We start from the raw sequence: 15,678 nt of genomic DNA, 5'->3' as shown, positions 1-15,678 counted from the left end.
GTGTTCATATCTGCCATCTGTTACTTCCTAGCTGCATAACCATAAGTAAGTTCCTTAACCTCTCTGAGCCTCCGTTTCCTTATCTGTAAAGGGGCGATGATTAATAATAGTCCCTGCCCTCAGTGATTTATTATGAGGATTATATAACATTACAGCACGTGAAATGCTCAGCCCAACAGCAGGCACACAGCAAGCACTCGGGAAATATTAGCTAGTCGGTTGGCCTCTTTTTAAGAGAGCGAATGGATGAATTAAACATTGCAGCAACTCTCCTACACAAGAGGAAGGCATCAGAAATATTACACTAATTCTTAACTCTATAGAACTTTCATTTTGATTTCCTCAATCATAACACCCTTGCAGGTTCGAGGGGACAGGTGTTATTTTTGCTGTTTTTCTAGGGAGGACACACTGTTGCTAAGAAATGAAAACGTTCATTCATGGTCGCATGGTCACTACTAGTGACTGAGTTAGGGCAGAAATGGGATATCTTGACTCCCAGTTCTAAGCCCTTTCTTCTAGACTGCACCACTTTTGTACCTTTTTGAAAGGTCCCAAGCACTTTACTTTCTTTTGTTTCCAACTTGGCTGCCTCTTCCTTCCTCTGAAGAGTAAGACTCTGTCAAGCCATAAAGATTAGGTAACTGTCACCTTTGGGTTTCATGAGAGGCCAAGAAATATTTTCCTTGTTTGTAAATCTCTCCACTAAAACAAATAAATAAAAATAAAGTTAAAAAAAAATAAATGCATATGTATCTTTATATCTGCAAATAAAAAATATATAAGTAAATATGTAAATAAATATATAAATATAAAAATAAATGTAAGGGAGGCTTAGACTGTCCCCCTCAAAAAAAAAACATTTGGAGCAGCATTTGACTGAGCATTTGACTGAGGCTTAGACTGTCCCCCTCAAAAAAAAAACATTTGGAGCAGCATTTGACTGAGCAAGGAAAAAATTCCAAAGTACTGCTACTTCCTCTTCCCATACCAGGGCAAATGTTGCTCATTGATAACATCTCTATTTCTCAATGAGTCCATGGGTAGCCTCAGAATCCTTCTTGTGAAATACAAAACTCCAAGCGGCCACTAGCACTCAATCTGAGTTTGCCCACAAGATAAAATATATGTTGCCCCCCGAAACCAAAACAGAATGATGCATGCATGTGCAAGTTCCCTGAAGCCAGAGACCATTTCTTACCCATCACTGAAAACCTTGGAGACCTTAGTAGGGTGCCAAGGAAAGATGAGGCACTGAGGAAGTACCGGATGGATGCAAGAACACATGAAAATACCTGAATTCCCCGACAACACGGGAGGAAAGAGATGACTTAGCATGTCTTCATTTCTAGTTTCCCATTCCTTCTCCTTCATTATTAATAACATAGATAATTTAAATCAACACAGAATACGCAGTCATATCCATAAACGGCCTGTACAATTATTTACTTAGTATTTTTTCTAAATAGACTTTTTGTTTCTACTTTATAAATATATTTTAGAAGAAAGCTTTATATCATAATCACTAATAGAGAAGCAGAGGGAAACTACAAAAAATAAAAAACAATGGGGCTTCCCTGGTGGCGCAGTGGTTGAGAATCTGCCTGCTAATGCAGGGGACACGGGTTCGAGCCCTGGTCTGGGAAGATCCCACATGCCACGGAGCAGCTGGGCCCGTGAGCCACAATTGCTGAGCCTGCGCGTCTGGAGCCTGTGCCCCGCGACGGGAGGGGCCGCGATAGAGAAAGGCCCGCGCACCGCGATGAAGAGCGGTCCCCGCACCGCGATGAAGAGTGGCCCCCGCTTGCCGCAACTGGAGAAAGCCCTCGCACGAACCGAAGACCCAACACAGCCAAAAATAAATAAATAAATAAATAAAATCAAGTAAAAACTTTAAAAAACAAAAAAAAACAAAAAAAAACAAAAAAAAACAAACAATGAAAACAAACACAGGTCTGAGTGTCATGTGAAAATCATCTCACGTCCACCATTGATATGCTCACTAGAGGTGGTTTAGTGTGGTAGTGAACTAGAGTCCTGACTCTGCCGCTACCTGGCTGTGTGACCTTGGGAAGATGGCATAATGTTTCTGAGCCTCACGTGCCTCATTTTGATATAAAGAATAATAATAGTTCCTACCTCATATGCTTTGAAAACTGAGTTATCCCATGTAAAAAGCTTGGTAGGTAGAAAGTGCATCATAAATGTTAGTCCCCCCAACAAAACCTAAATCCAGCAACATATAAAAAGGATTATACACCAAGACCAAGTGAAATTCACCCTGGAATGTAAGACTGGGTTAACAATAACATCCAAAAATCAATGAATGTGATAAGCCATATCAATGCAATAAACGACAAATCCCCACAGGATCATCTCAACACATACAGAAAAAGCATTTCACAAAACTCACACTCCTTCATAATAAGAACACTCGACCAACTAGGAACAGAAGGTAACTTTCTCAACCTGATAAAGGGCAGCTACAAAAACAGCTGCAGCCAACATCAGACTTAATGATGAAAGACTAAATGCTTTCCCCCAGGATTAGGAAGAAGACGAAGAGGTCCACTCTCTCCATTTCTATTCAGCATTGTGCTGGAGGTTCTAGCCAGGGTATCAGAACAATTAGGAAAGGCAATGAAATAAATGATATCCACATTAGAAAGGAAGAAGTAAAACTATCTCTACTTGAAGATGACACGATCTTGTATGTAGAAAATCCAAAAAAATACACTAGAAAACTATTAGAATGAATAAACATGTCCAGCAAAGTTGCAGGATATAAGAATATAAGGAAAATCAATTATATCTCTATTCATTAGCAATGCTCAATATAAAAATGAAATTAGGAAAACAACTCTATATACCATAGCATCAAAAATAGTACAATACTTAGGAATAAATACAGCAAAAAGAATTGTAAAATGTATACTCTGAAAACTATAAAACACTGTTGAAAAAATTAAAGACAACCCAAATAAATGAAAAGATATCCCATTTTCATAGACTGGAAGACTTACACTGTTAAAATGGCAACACTTCCTAAACTGATATAAATCCAACGTAATCCCTATTCAAATCCCAGCTGGTTTCTGTGCAGAAATTGACAAACTGATCCTAAAATTCATATGGAAATTCAAGGGACCCACCTAGAATAGCCAAAACAATCTTGAAAAAGAACAAAATTGGAAGATGCACAGTTCTTGATGTAAAAATTTACTACAAAGCTACAGTAATCAAACAGTGTGGTGCTGGCATAAGGACAGAAATATAGATCAATAGAACGGAATTGAGAATCCAAAGATAACATTTATTTATGGTCAACTGATTTTTTGACAAGGTTGCCAAGACAATTCAATGGGGAAAAAATACTCTTTTCAACAAATGGTTTTGGGAAAGCTGGACATCCACATGCAAAAGAATGAAGTTTAACCTCTACCTCAGACCATATAACGAATTAACTCAAAATGGATCAAAGACCTAAATGTAATACCTAAAACTATAAAACTCCTAGGAAAAAAACACAAGAGTAAACACTTGTGACTTTGGAATATGTAATGACACCAAAAGCACAAACAATGAAATAAAAAAAAGATAAAACTACACATCATCAAAATTAAATTTAAAACTTTTGTACTTCAAGAGACATCATCAAAAAAGTGAAAAGAGGGAATTCCCTGGCAGTCCAGTGGTTAGGACTTAGCGCTTTCACTGCTGGGGCCCAGGTTCAATCCCAGGTTGGGGAGCTAAGATCCCACAAGCTGTGCAGTATGGCCAAAAAAAAAAAAAAGTGAAAAGACAATCCACAGAATGGGAGAAAATATTTGGAAATCATATATCTGCTAAACATGGAGAAGATACAAAGAACTCTTAAAATTCAATAATAAAAAGACAACCCACGGCTTCCCTGGTGGCGCAGTGGTTGAGAGTCTGCCTGCCAATGCAGGGAACACAGGTTCGAGCCCTGGTCTGGGAAGATCCCACATGCCGCGGAGCGACTAGGCCCGTGAGCCACAATTACTGAGCCTGCGCGTCTGGAACCTGTGCTCCGCAACAAGAGAGGCCGCGATAGTGAGAGGCCCGCGCACCGCGATGAAGAGTGGCCCCCACGTGCCACAACTAGAGAAAGCCCTCGCACAGAAACGAAGACCCAACACAGCCATAAGTAAAATAAATGAATTAAAAAAAAAAAAAAAGACAACCCAATTTTAAAAATAGGCAAAGGATCTGAACAGACTTTTCTCCAAAGAAGATATACAAATGGCCAATAATCACATTAAAAGATGATTATTATTCCTAGTTATTAGGGAAATGCAAATCAAAATCACAATGAGATATTACTTCACATCTATTAAAATGGCTATAATCAAAAAGACAGGTAAGTACAAGTGTTGGTGAGGGTGTGAAATTGGAACCCCCATTTATTGCTGGTAGGAATGTAAAATAGTACAGCCACTTTGATAAACAGTTCGGCAGTTCCTCACATTTAAAAAAAAAATTTTTTTTTTTAATTTTATTTATTTTTGGCTGCACTGGGTCTTCGTTGCTGCACTCAGGCTTTCTCTAGTTGCAGCGAGTGGGGGCTACTCTTCGTTGCGGTGCGCGGGCTTCTCATTGCAGTAGCTTCTCTTGTTGCGGAGCACGGGCTCTAGGCGCATGGGCTTCAGTAGGTGTGGCTCGCGGGCTCAGTAGTTGTGGCTCACGGGCTCTAGAGCGCAGGCTCAGTAGTTACAGTGCATGGGCTTAATTGCTCCACGGCATGTGGGATCTTCCTGGACCAGGGATCAAACCCGTGTCCCTGGCACTGGCAAGCAGATTCCTAACCACTGTGCCACCAGGGAAGTCCCTCCTCACGTTTTTAAACACAGAATTACCATAAGACCCAGCAATTCCACTCCTAGGTATATTCGTAAGAAAAATGAAAATATATATTCACAAAAAAACTTGTACATGAATGCTCATAGTAGCATTATTTGTGATAGACAAAAAGGGGAAACAACTCAAATATCCATCAACTGATGAACAGATGAAAAAAATATGGTATATCCATACCATGGAATATTACTCAGCCACAAAAAGGAATGAATTATGGATACATGCTACAATGTAGATGAACTTTGGAAATAATAAATTACATTAAGTGAAAGAAGCATAACATACCTTTTAAAGGAAATGTCCAAAATAGGCAAATCTATAGAGATATAAGGTAGATTAGTAATTGCCTAGCCTCAGGGTAGAGACTGAGGGAAAGAGGTGGTGTTGCTAAAGGGTATGAGGTTTCTTTCTGGGGTGATGAAAATGTTACGGAAATTAATCGTGATGATGGTTGCACAACTCTGCGAATATACTAAAAGCCACTGAGCTATATGCTTTAAATGGGTGAATTGTACAATACGTGAACTATATCTCAATGAAGCTTTTACCAAAAAATGTTAGTATTTGTATGACCGCTTTTGGGGAACTTTGGGTATATGGAACATAAGCGGGAGTGGGGCAAAGGGAGCTGGAGCTGGGGCGGGAGCCGGGGGAGTCTGGGGTGTATGATTGATGCTGCCCCTACGCGCAGAGACTCTGCTGAATGAAAATGAACAGGGGCGAAAAAGAGAGCAAGAGACGCAGCCACGCTTCCCCAGGGCGCAGCCCCTACACCGCAGGGTGAGCGGACCACCGTGAGGCAGGGCCTCAACCAGGCCCCTCCCCGGCCTGTCTCTGTGGCACTGCCCCCTGCCAGCGCCTGGGGTTGCCCCGCCCAGGAGGAGGGACTCCGCAGACATACAAATCTCTGAGGTGGGGTGATGGGCTTTGAGGTTTAGAATGAGCACAAGATGGGTCTCTGGCCTCCTACCTGAGCTCTCTTTTTACTATAACGACACTGAGGTCGAGACACGAGAGGACTTGGGCAGGGTCCCTTGGCTAGTTCGGGGCTGAGCTGGGCTAACACTGCAACTTCCTTGGAAGACAAGGGGACCTGACACAATGACTGATATGACAGCGCCGTAAAAGAAAAAGAGGAATATTAGAAAGAAGGAAGGGAGGGAGGGAAGGAGGGAGGAAGAATTCTGCAGTAAAACAAAAATCCATGTAAGCAAGGAAATACTACAATCAAAGGACATTACTTGGCTTTCTCGTGGTCATCATTTACACGTCTCAATAAGGGAGATGCTTGAAATATGATTTGGGTTAAAACACAGCTCTTACTATATTGGGAGATGAGGGCAGGGGAGAGAGGCGGATGGTGTCAGAAAGCGAAATCTTCATCCATCACAGCAGGAAGTGAATAGATGACACTTAGAATAGATAAATCAAGAAAGAGCAGCATAAGCATATCATTTAGAGATCTGGAGGCAACTACTGGAAGAAATGGTAAGTTAAAAGCAGCAGCCTCTGGGGGAGGTGGGCACTGGATGCTTGTTTTTCACTGTGAGTCTTTCAATACTATTTGATTCATTTAAGCATGTGCGTGTATTGCTTTGATCAAAAATTTAAAATGTACTTTAAAAGACAACAACTCAAGGCTTCCTTGCTGGCAGTCAGACAGCTGGCCAGTCCACTGCTCTGTCTCAGGCAGCCTTTGCTAGGTAAGTCCCTCCCTGTGGGTCTCCTAGGCCCAGAGGCCCCGTCACCTGCAGCCTCTCTCCACACAGGGGACCTGAGGTCACAGCAGAGAAGTCCAAGTCAGCCTCGACTTGGGTCTCTGGAGAAGGCCTACCCTCTTCTTTGTTTACAGCAAAGAAAAAGATCCTGGCGGGGCTAAGGGGCTTGCCACTCCATTTGCCGTTTCACTCAGCTGCTTCCTGTGCTTGCCAGGGTTGAGGAGGCCTTTCCGTTGACAACCCAACCCGGCAGATCCCACCCTCTTGGGAGGGGAGGTCATGCCACAGAAGGCAGCGTGCTGATTTGCTCCCGCTGGGGCCTGTGACAGGGCACCACAGGAGGGGCACCAACGTGACTTGTGTCTGGGGAGAGGAGCTGCCTTTCAGAGGCACATGCTAAAACTCAGAAAGGGAAGCCATTGCATCTGCTGTGGAAACAAAGAGCGAGACTTCAGTTCGACCACCGTCTTGGGGCATGCAAACCTCAGCTTCATGGATGTGAAGTTGCAACTCGAATGTGGCTCAGCCTGAAGACTGACATAGGCCCCCAAACCACACTTTCCCTCACTCTAAAAGGGCCATTTCTCTGTCTGTAAAATATGAAGGCTGGTCTAGTAGTGCTTCTCAACCATGATGGCAAAACCTCTGTTGCGATGGTTATTGCGGCAACTTGTCCCAGTAACAGTTTGACTGGTGAGGTTTGCAAACAAGGTGCTTTTTATTATGTGTGAGGGAGGGTTCAAAGTCCTCCCATGGTATCATTGTTTGCATGTTCATCTCTTTTCTTGAGTGGGAGAAAATGGGGTAGAGCTGGGGAGGGGAATGGCTGCTGGGTGTGATGTACTGAGTATGTTGATACTGTCCATCAAATGTACTTAGGAAAAAACAAAAGCAAACCCAAAAACAACTAGTTAGGAATCACTGAACTTGAACCTCTTTCAGGGTCATTCCAACTCAAAAGCAAACGACTGTGACTATAAATGAGACACTCCATCCAAAGGACGTCCTTCAAGAATATGCTTCCCAACACGGCCTGTCCACTGTGGCAAGAGTACTTACAGTGCCATAAACCTGCCCATGGACATTCTTGCCTTGTGCCTTTGCTCAAACTCTCTCCGCTCCCTAGTGGACTGTCCTCTCCCCTTCTCATATCCTACCTTTGACCACTGTCAAGGCCCAATTCAAGACAGGCCCCCTCCATGAAGGTCTGACCAGCCGAACTCCACCACAACCTTCATTTCTTGGATTCCCATAGCACTCACAGTCTGGAGTCCACAATTTCCTATTGCATTATAAACTGCTTTATAGTTTACTAATTCTTTGCACCACCAAAAATGGCAAGGATAACTGTCCTCTTTTGGGGGGGTCTGACCCATAGCAACTAGTACAGAGCTGGGCACATCCTAGGCATTACTTGCTTAATTAACACTTCATGAACTATTTGTTGAATACAAGAGCCAATGGCCAAAATTCATGTCTTCTGATTAAAAAAAAAAAAAAAATTTTAAACATCATGGTCCCCTAAGGTACCATATCTAAGTCAGCCTTATTACTATAAGAATCTGAAGAGATATATTTAGAAAATTTTTCTGTCATACAGTTTCCACCTCAAAAAATAAAAAGCAGAACTTCATTTCTCTTTCTCTTATGAAGGTATAGCATACTTGGAGGTTGATGGCTGACCCTGAGTTTTGAATTCTTGTCTCACCATTCATACCTTACCTGAATCGGTCTTAAGCCGTCACAATTTAAAAGCACAAATAGAAAATCATTCTCAGGTATCCCTTCACTTAACACTGAGTTACTGAGTGTCTTCTATGAGGGTCAGCCCTGCAGATTCTCTTTGATCTCAGCTGGGCCTTCAGTAAAGTTAGACAATGCTCTCATTCATCCCCATCTGATTTCTTATTCCACCCACAAAGGCAGCTGTTCCAAATCTCCGGACATCTCCCGCACTTTCCTAACCAGTCCACCACCTTTAACTTCTGCAGAGGACCTCATCTCCTGCCTTATTTAGAAGACAGAGACCACACACCACGGACACACTGAACGTCTCTCTGCTCTACGAAGAGATGAACGTCTGAGAACCACTGCTCTACGATGGCTTAATGATGATGCAAACACAAAATCAAAAGACCTATTGATAAGTCATCGTTGGGTCTTTATCGGGCAGCTCTCCAGGTCATGTTTACTTTCCTCTCTGCTTGTACTGTTCCTGAGTTGCTGCAAGTCTACCAAAATGCCACTCAGTCAGAATGATCCCTGCAAGAAATTCTGCCTGAACCCAACCTCTGCCTTCTCAAAACAATTTCTTTCAAGAATTTGCACCCATGTCCTGGCTATTGTAAGGACATGGAAGCAACCTAAGTGTCCATCATCGGATGAATGGATAAAGAAGATGTGGCACATATATACAATGGAATATTACTCAGCCATAAAAAGAAATGAAATGGAGGTATTTGTAATGAGGTGGATGGAGTTAGAGTCTGTCATACGGAGTGAAGTAAGTCAGAAAGAGAAAAACAAATACAGTATGCTAACACATATATATGGAATCTAAGGAAAAAAAAAAAAAAAGGTCATGAAGAACCTAGTGGCAAAATGGGAATAAAGACACAGACCTACTTAAGAATGGACTTGAGGATATGGGGAGGGGGAGGGGTGAGATGTGACAGGATGAGAGAGTGTCATGGACATATATACACTACCAAATGTAAAATAGATAGCTAGTGGGAAGAAGCCACATAGCACAGGGAGATCAGCATGGTGCTTTGTGACCGCCTGGGGGGGTGGGATGGGGAGGATGGGAGGGAGGGAGATGTGGGAGGGAGGAGATATGGGAACGTGTGTATATCTGTAGCTGATTCACTTTGTTATAAAGCAGAAACTAACACACCATTGTGAAGCAATTATACTTCAATAAAGATGTTTAAAAAAAAAATCAAGAGAAATTAAAAAAAAAAAAAAAAGAATTTGCACCCAATTTGTTTTTGCCTCTGTTGCCAGGGTCCAAGAAGTATGGCGTGAATGGTGGTCCTTTGAGACACATCACACACCGTGCTTAGCACAGTGGCCGTGGCTAGGCAGCCAGTGCCCAACATCTTTGCATCCTGGGAGGCGTCCCACACGCACTGACCGAATTCTGAAGTGTCTTTGTTCAGACAAGACCATCCAGGGCCCTAGACGGAATCTGTGAATCACAAAGTGCCTTTCAGTTTCCCTTTCAGTTGGCTCAGTGGTGCAGAGAGACCACAGATTTGTCTTCTTAAGTTGACACACAATATGTAATTAATAAATTGTTCCTTTAGGAATGGAGGGCAGCCATCCAAAGGAGCCACACATTCAGGAACCTCCTTCTCGCCTCTGTTTCCAGGGCCTTTTCTTCTCAGCCTGAGGTTTACAAACATTATCTCATCTGCAGGCTCCTGTGGCCAACAGGTAGGTAACAAGCTGGGCAGGCTGCTTTCGGTTCCCCAGTTTTCAAAGTCAAGAGAGGTAGAGGCTGATTTAAAGGCACACAGCAAGTCAGGGATAAATCTTGTGTCCGAAGACTACGGTACTGCTTCGTCCGCTGGGGGAAGCGAAGCACGCCTTCAACATTTTTGGTTGGGTTGCAAAATGCTGAATGTACACAGAGGAAGAGGTCCTTCCTGATCTGTGTTGAAATGTGAGAACTACCTCTGGGTTTCCACTGGGCATATTCCCTCCCCCTTCTCTCTTCCTACTCCAGCTATACCCACCTTCAGTGTGCTACTCAGGAGCACTACCCAGCTGAAGCCCTTGCTGACACCACATCTTATCACGCTTTCTTTGGCTACCTTCTGCAGGTCAACCTGGGGCTGGGTTCCTTGGTCACAGAGACCAACTCCCCTGGGAAAAGCAAAATCCAGGAAGGCTCGGAGGTAGAACAGTTGGTAAGAACTCGGGGTTGACGACACCTCCTCCCCCAAACTGGGACTCCTCTTAGCAGGTCAAGGCCTCCTATCCCTCCTCATCCCCAGCAATGAAGACGTACACCAGCCAACTCACAGGTGTGCTGTTCTTGGACATGGCCACCAGCAATGAGGTGTCTGCTGAGTGACCAGGGTGGAACCTTCACTGTGGGAGGCCTTCTAAGGCCATGGAATCCTTTAGCAGAGTCAACAATGACAACAACAAAAGATCTGTCTTCTTAAATTGACACACAATATATAATGTGGCATGAGCCACATTCTTAATGATTATGTAATTAATACATTATAACGATAAACATATAAATATAATAGTACTTACTATGTGCTAGACACTCTACATAGCATTTGCATGCATCCCTTGTTTACTAGAGCATCCAATTAAGTACCAGCTCCTTCCCCACCACAGCTGGCACACCGTGTCACTGCCCGAGGTGACAGTATGCTCTACCCTCTTGCCCCACCTCCACTACTAATGCAGGGTCCATCCTCTGGACCCTAGGCTTAGCTTTGCTCCTCAGAACAATAAGACCAAAGGCCTTTTACAAAGGCTCCAATAAGGTGACTGAGGCCTGGTTTCGTCAACTACAAGTGAATAATTAATACTCGCCAGTAAAGAAATAGACTCATTGTTACAGTGGCCACATGGAGGCTATAAAAGGCCATTTTGTGCAGCTCTTGGTGGAACCCTGGGGCCAACAGCGGCCAAAAGAAACCTCTTTGAGAGTGTAGGCTGATCCTCAAACATGGAGACTGGAGCTCGGCACTGTTTTCCAGGAGTGCTGCTCCCAATGTCAATTAGCTTGTTGCCTATTCATCACCTAATTCGGCTTGCTGGTCAATGACAGTAGCAGAGGCCCACTGAATGTCCGAGAGGGCATGATATATCAGAGGGGACACGTACTGTTCCCCCGAGACCCTTTTCCAGTTTTTAAATTCTTGCCTATTGTCTTCCCTGGGCCAGCCTCTGATTGGATTGGAGTAAAACTCTCCGATCCTGGTGGATTTTACACCCTACTATTGGCCTAATGCCTAAAATAAGTTTTTCCTTTTCCATTACCAGCAGGGACTGAATAAGGCAGACTTGGGTGCCTACAGAACCAGTCAGAACTGGCCAGGAAATATAATAAAGAAGCTTAGTGAGCAGAGCACTAATGCCCCCAGCCAGAGGCTCAGCCTGCAGAACTAGCCAGAGGCACTGGCTTTGTGAGCAATAACACACTCTCCTTGTGGCCTCGGAGCTGCCATGGCAGATGGTAGCCAGTGCCAACAAGTAACTCTCTATAGGAAAGTTTCACCTCCTCCAAGTGTACACTGGGCGCTCCACAATACCCTCTAGTGACAGTAACCCCTGACCAGTTACACACACACACACACACACACACACACACACACAACTCCTATGGTATTTTTGCCCTTAGGGCCAAAGCTGCCCCTGCAGCAAGCAAACACAGCCTACAGCTGCTAACTGTTGTCATTTCATCAAGCTGTTCCCCAAAATTGCTACCCAGTTCCCCACTCCCACTTCCAGCCCACTGCCTGAAATTCCACCATTAGAGATATCAAATATTATTTACTTAAAGCGTTGTTTCCCATTAAAATGCCTCTAAGCCTCTGTTTCCTTTCTGGTCAGATGACTTCTAAAGCACCTCCTGCGTCTAACGGGGAATTCTTGTGTATTTAGCTCTTGAGAATAAATGTGTTCACTGGCTCCTTTCTTGAAAACAATTTTTGACACAGGAGAATGGGTGGGGGGATGGTGGAGCACAGGACAGTGTATGGAACTGGAGGTGGGCAGTCTCAGGGAGGGTCACAGAGAAGGAAGGTCTGATGGTGGAGAAAACAACCTTCAAGGCCTTCACCATCCTGCCAGGGATGTGAACCTAGATTTTTGCCCTCCAACCTCTGTGATCTCATGGTTGCCAGCATGGCTTGCAACAGGGCCTGTGCCCCAAAGTAATGTAAGACACCCCCTGTCCTAAAGGGGGCACAGGCAGGAGGTGCCCGGGAGCCGGCAAGAAAAGATACTTGTCCCCTTCTTGGCCTGTCTGTAAGAGCCCATCAGCCCTTGGTGAGTCTTTCTGCTGTGCTGGGGAAACTAGGCAAGCAGAGGTCAAATTCCCTGGGCTGGGGAGGGTACCTGGGCAGTCCCAGCGTCCTTCTCTGCAGGGTTCTCAATACAACCACACTCCTCTCGGACCAGGCTTCCGCCGCCGTCCCCACTGCCACACGCAGAGCACGCCCTTCTCTTCCTTTTCAGACGGTGTATACCCATGGAGGGGGAGGGCTGCCCTGAAAAGCAGAAGCCTACTACAGACAGGTAGGCATCTTCCCGATTGTTCAGAGCTCATGAAAACCCAACCTTTTCCCCAGGAGTCAGCCCACTCACCTCCTTTCCCCTACCTCCTCCCCCGCCCCCAGACAGCCTGGAGAGAGAGCGATGCTAGGCCGGAAGGCTTCAAAGCGGGTCAGGCGTGCCTCCTCTCTCATTAAAGCCCCCACCCCCAAACGCCGCCTCTTCGCCCCTCGCCCCACCCATCTCACGTTCACTGAAGGGCTCTGTGTGCCCGAGGCCGCTGCCAGGCGGGCCCAGGCGGTTCTCGCTGGCCCTGCGGGAGGTGATGGTGGCCGGGGCGGCAGAGGCGGCGGCCGGCGCTCTGCAGTACCTGGGCGCGGAGAGACCGCCGCCGCCGCCGGGCTCGCGGCCGCTGCAGGTGTCTCCGATGCTCGGGATGAGCGTCGCTTCCTCCGCGGCCGGCGGCTCCGGCCCAGGCCGCGCACCTGCTGCTGCTGCCACAGCCGCCGCGCCCCAGCTCCGCCGTGCGTCAGCGCCTCCCGCAGGGGGTACGCGCCGCGGGGCCCAGGGTGGGCCAGAGGGGGCAGGGAGCTGTTCCGGGCCGGAGGCCCAGCCTCCGGGGGCTTCGGGGGCCCCCAGGCCGCGCTAGCCCAGCCGCCGTGCTGAGCACACCCCCGGGGCTGGGAGAAGGGGTGCCGGCCCCTCGAGCATTCTTACGGCCGCGTCGCCATCCCCAGCAGCATCCCAGTCCCCACGCCGGCCCCAAGGCCTGCCAGCACCGCTTACCTGGGTCTGCGGCAGGTCTAGGGGAGCGGCCCGAGCCTACTGCGGTGGCCCGCGCCGGGGCGCAGGATGCTCTGCCCGGCTCCGCTCCGCTGCAGCCGCGCTGGGCCCCGCCCTCGGCCCCGCCCCCCCAACCGCCGCGGCTCCTCCTCCGCCCCGGGTATCCCGCCCCTTCGCCGCTGCGGCTGTCACACAAAGAGCAGGAAATGGCTGCGGCCAAGGGCTCTGGGCGCGCCCCTCTGCGCGGCCGGCGCCTCCCGGACCTGCAACCCGTGTTCCCGCCCCGGGAGAGCCAGCCGCGCCACTTAGGGAGAACTTGTCCCCAGGACCCCCCAGGCCTGGAAACCACACCTGCAGCAGTAGGAGGACTGAAGATTTGGGCTCCTTTCGGACCTCACTGATCTCACATTATTTCCAAGTGCTCATTTATCTCCCTAATATTTATCGAGCACCTATTTTGTTCCAAGCACCGTGCCAGGAGCTGAGTAGGCACTGGTGTACAAAAGACAGGCCCCGGCACTTTTGGAGCTTATCATCTATTAGGAGAGACGGGGAATAAATGTACGTAGCAAATGTCCAGTTCCAACTGAGAGACGTTCTGTGAAGAAGAAGAACAGGGTGAAGTGATAGAAAATAAACCTGAGGGTTGGGGAGAGGGGGCTTCCACCAATGGAGTCTGATGCCAAATGCTGTTCCTCTATTCAAAATTACCTTCTCACCCTCCCTTTCACTTCCCTGGGGCCAAATCTCTGAAGCTGCCCTCTTTGAAGCAGGGATCTCCCTCAGCTTCCTTCAGGAAGAATTAATTGCCTCATGGACAAAAAGGCAAATACATGGTGACGGGAAGTATTTACTGGCAAAGCCCGGGAAAAAACTGAGAGGACAGGTACCTTTCTCTTCAAGACTTATCTGCTCTAAGTCTCCAAAGAAACGGTTCTCAGGGAGATGCAGCCTGGTGAGCCCTCAAACCAGGTGAAAGTCAGGCAGCACCGAATTCCAACCTTGGGACCCCTGAGCAAGTCACTTCACCACTCTGTTCCCGAGGTGCCACCTTATCTACAATGTGGGGAATAAGAGTTGCCTTTCCTACTTCACAAGGTAAATAATTTGAAAGCATTTGAAACTTTTTAAAGTTAAGGGATAAAGTCTTGCTACAGGGGAACCTTTCTGAAATATTTCCAAAGGGCGCACAAATTTCTAGTTCATCACTCAGCTCTTCCTATCAGGGGCTATTTATAGAGGAGCCACATTACTCAACACTCAGCAAAGAACTTGTGGAAGCCTTTGCCCTCCCTGATCTCACATCGTTTCCCTAGCACTCAGGATTCATGATCCTTTGTGGTTTGATGTTACATCACTCATTCTAATTTAAATTGCTATTTCAGAAAGGATGACTTATATATATATATACATTCTGTCCCTGATGCCATGTGAGAAAGCTGTGGGTGTGTTTGTGGAGGATGGCTTTAAAAACAGAACTGAGGTTTCTTTCTTTTTTTTAATTTTTAATTTTCTGCTGTGATCCTTGGGATTTTGGGTGTCAGTGATTACAAATATCTAACAATGAGAGATCGGATTTTCATTCTATACGGCGTATTATTTTAGATGCTGTAGATTTCTGGAAGACATATTTCTCCCTGTGGTTCCTTCCTTGTCTTTTCACCTTGCAGGAATACATTGCTTAAAAACAAAAAAGACGATTAAGTATATGTTTGGTTAGATCTTGGGCAAAAATAATTCCCTGGCCCCTGAATTCTATTTGCTTGTAAGGGGAAGCAGTGTGGTTTTGTTGAAACCACTGTTTTGGAAATCCAGAGGCTTGCCTTTTGGTCCTGGTTTTGCAACTAAGTGATCTTAGATAAGTCACTTCACCTATGTTTCCCCATCTGTACAGTGAAGTAGGTTGGATATACTCCAAGGTCCCCCTGCATGTGGAAGACTGCATGAGTTAAAACAAAGGACATGCCCCTGCCATGCTTAAAGCATTCACTAGCTCCTCACTTCTCGCAGGATGGAGCCAAACCTCCTTACCGTGGCCTACAAGTGTCTCCAT

The 15,678-nt window shown here is 46.1% G+C and overlaps 1 protein-coding gene across 5 annotated transcripts in view; it reads right to left on the bottom strand.

The window, feature by feature from the left end:
- The window catches only part of CYFIP2 (cytoplasmic FMR1 interacting protein 2), a 130,917-nt gene extending 117,196 nt beyond the window's left edge, over nucleotides 1-13,721 (bottom strand). The window contains exons 1-3 of one of the 5 annotated variants that reach the window (XM_057540557.1): nucleotides 13,629-13,700; nucleotides 12,687-12,838; nucleotides 10,337-10,466 (exon numbers count right to left, since the gene is read on the bottom strand). The gene's annotated coding sequence lies outside the window, so the exon portion shown is untranslated. Of the gene's footprint in view, nucleotides 1-5,163; nucleotides 5,186-10,336; nucleotides 10,467-12,686; nucleotides 12,839-13,212; nucleotides 13,507-13,628 lie in introns of those variants that run through there. The other 4 variants (XM_057540556.1, XM_057540560.1, XM_057540559.1 and 1 more) reach the window with 4 other exon arrangements.
- Between the last annotated feature and the right edge of the window lie 1,957 nt (nucleotides 13,722-15,678).

This window comes from Balaenoptera acutorostrata, chromosome 2, assembly GCF_949987535.1.
Source record: "Balaenoptera acutorostrata chromosome 2, mBalAcu1.1, whole genome shotgun sequence".
Classification (NCBI taxonomy): domain Eukaryota; kingdom Metazoa; phylum Chordata; class Mammalia; order Artiodactyla; family Balaenopteridae; genus Balaenoptera; species Balaenoptera acutorostrata.
This window is presented reverse-complemented; position numbering and strand designations above follow the sequence as displayed.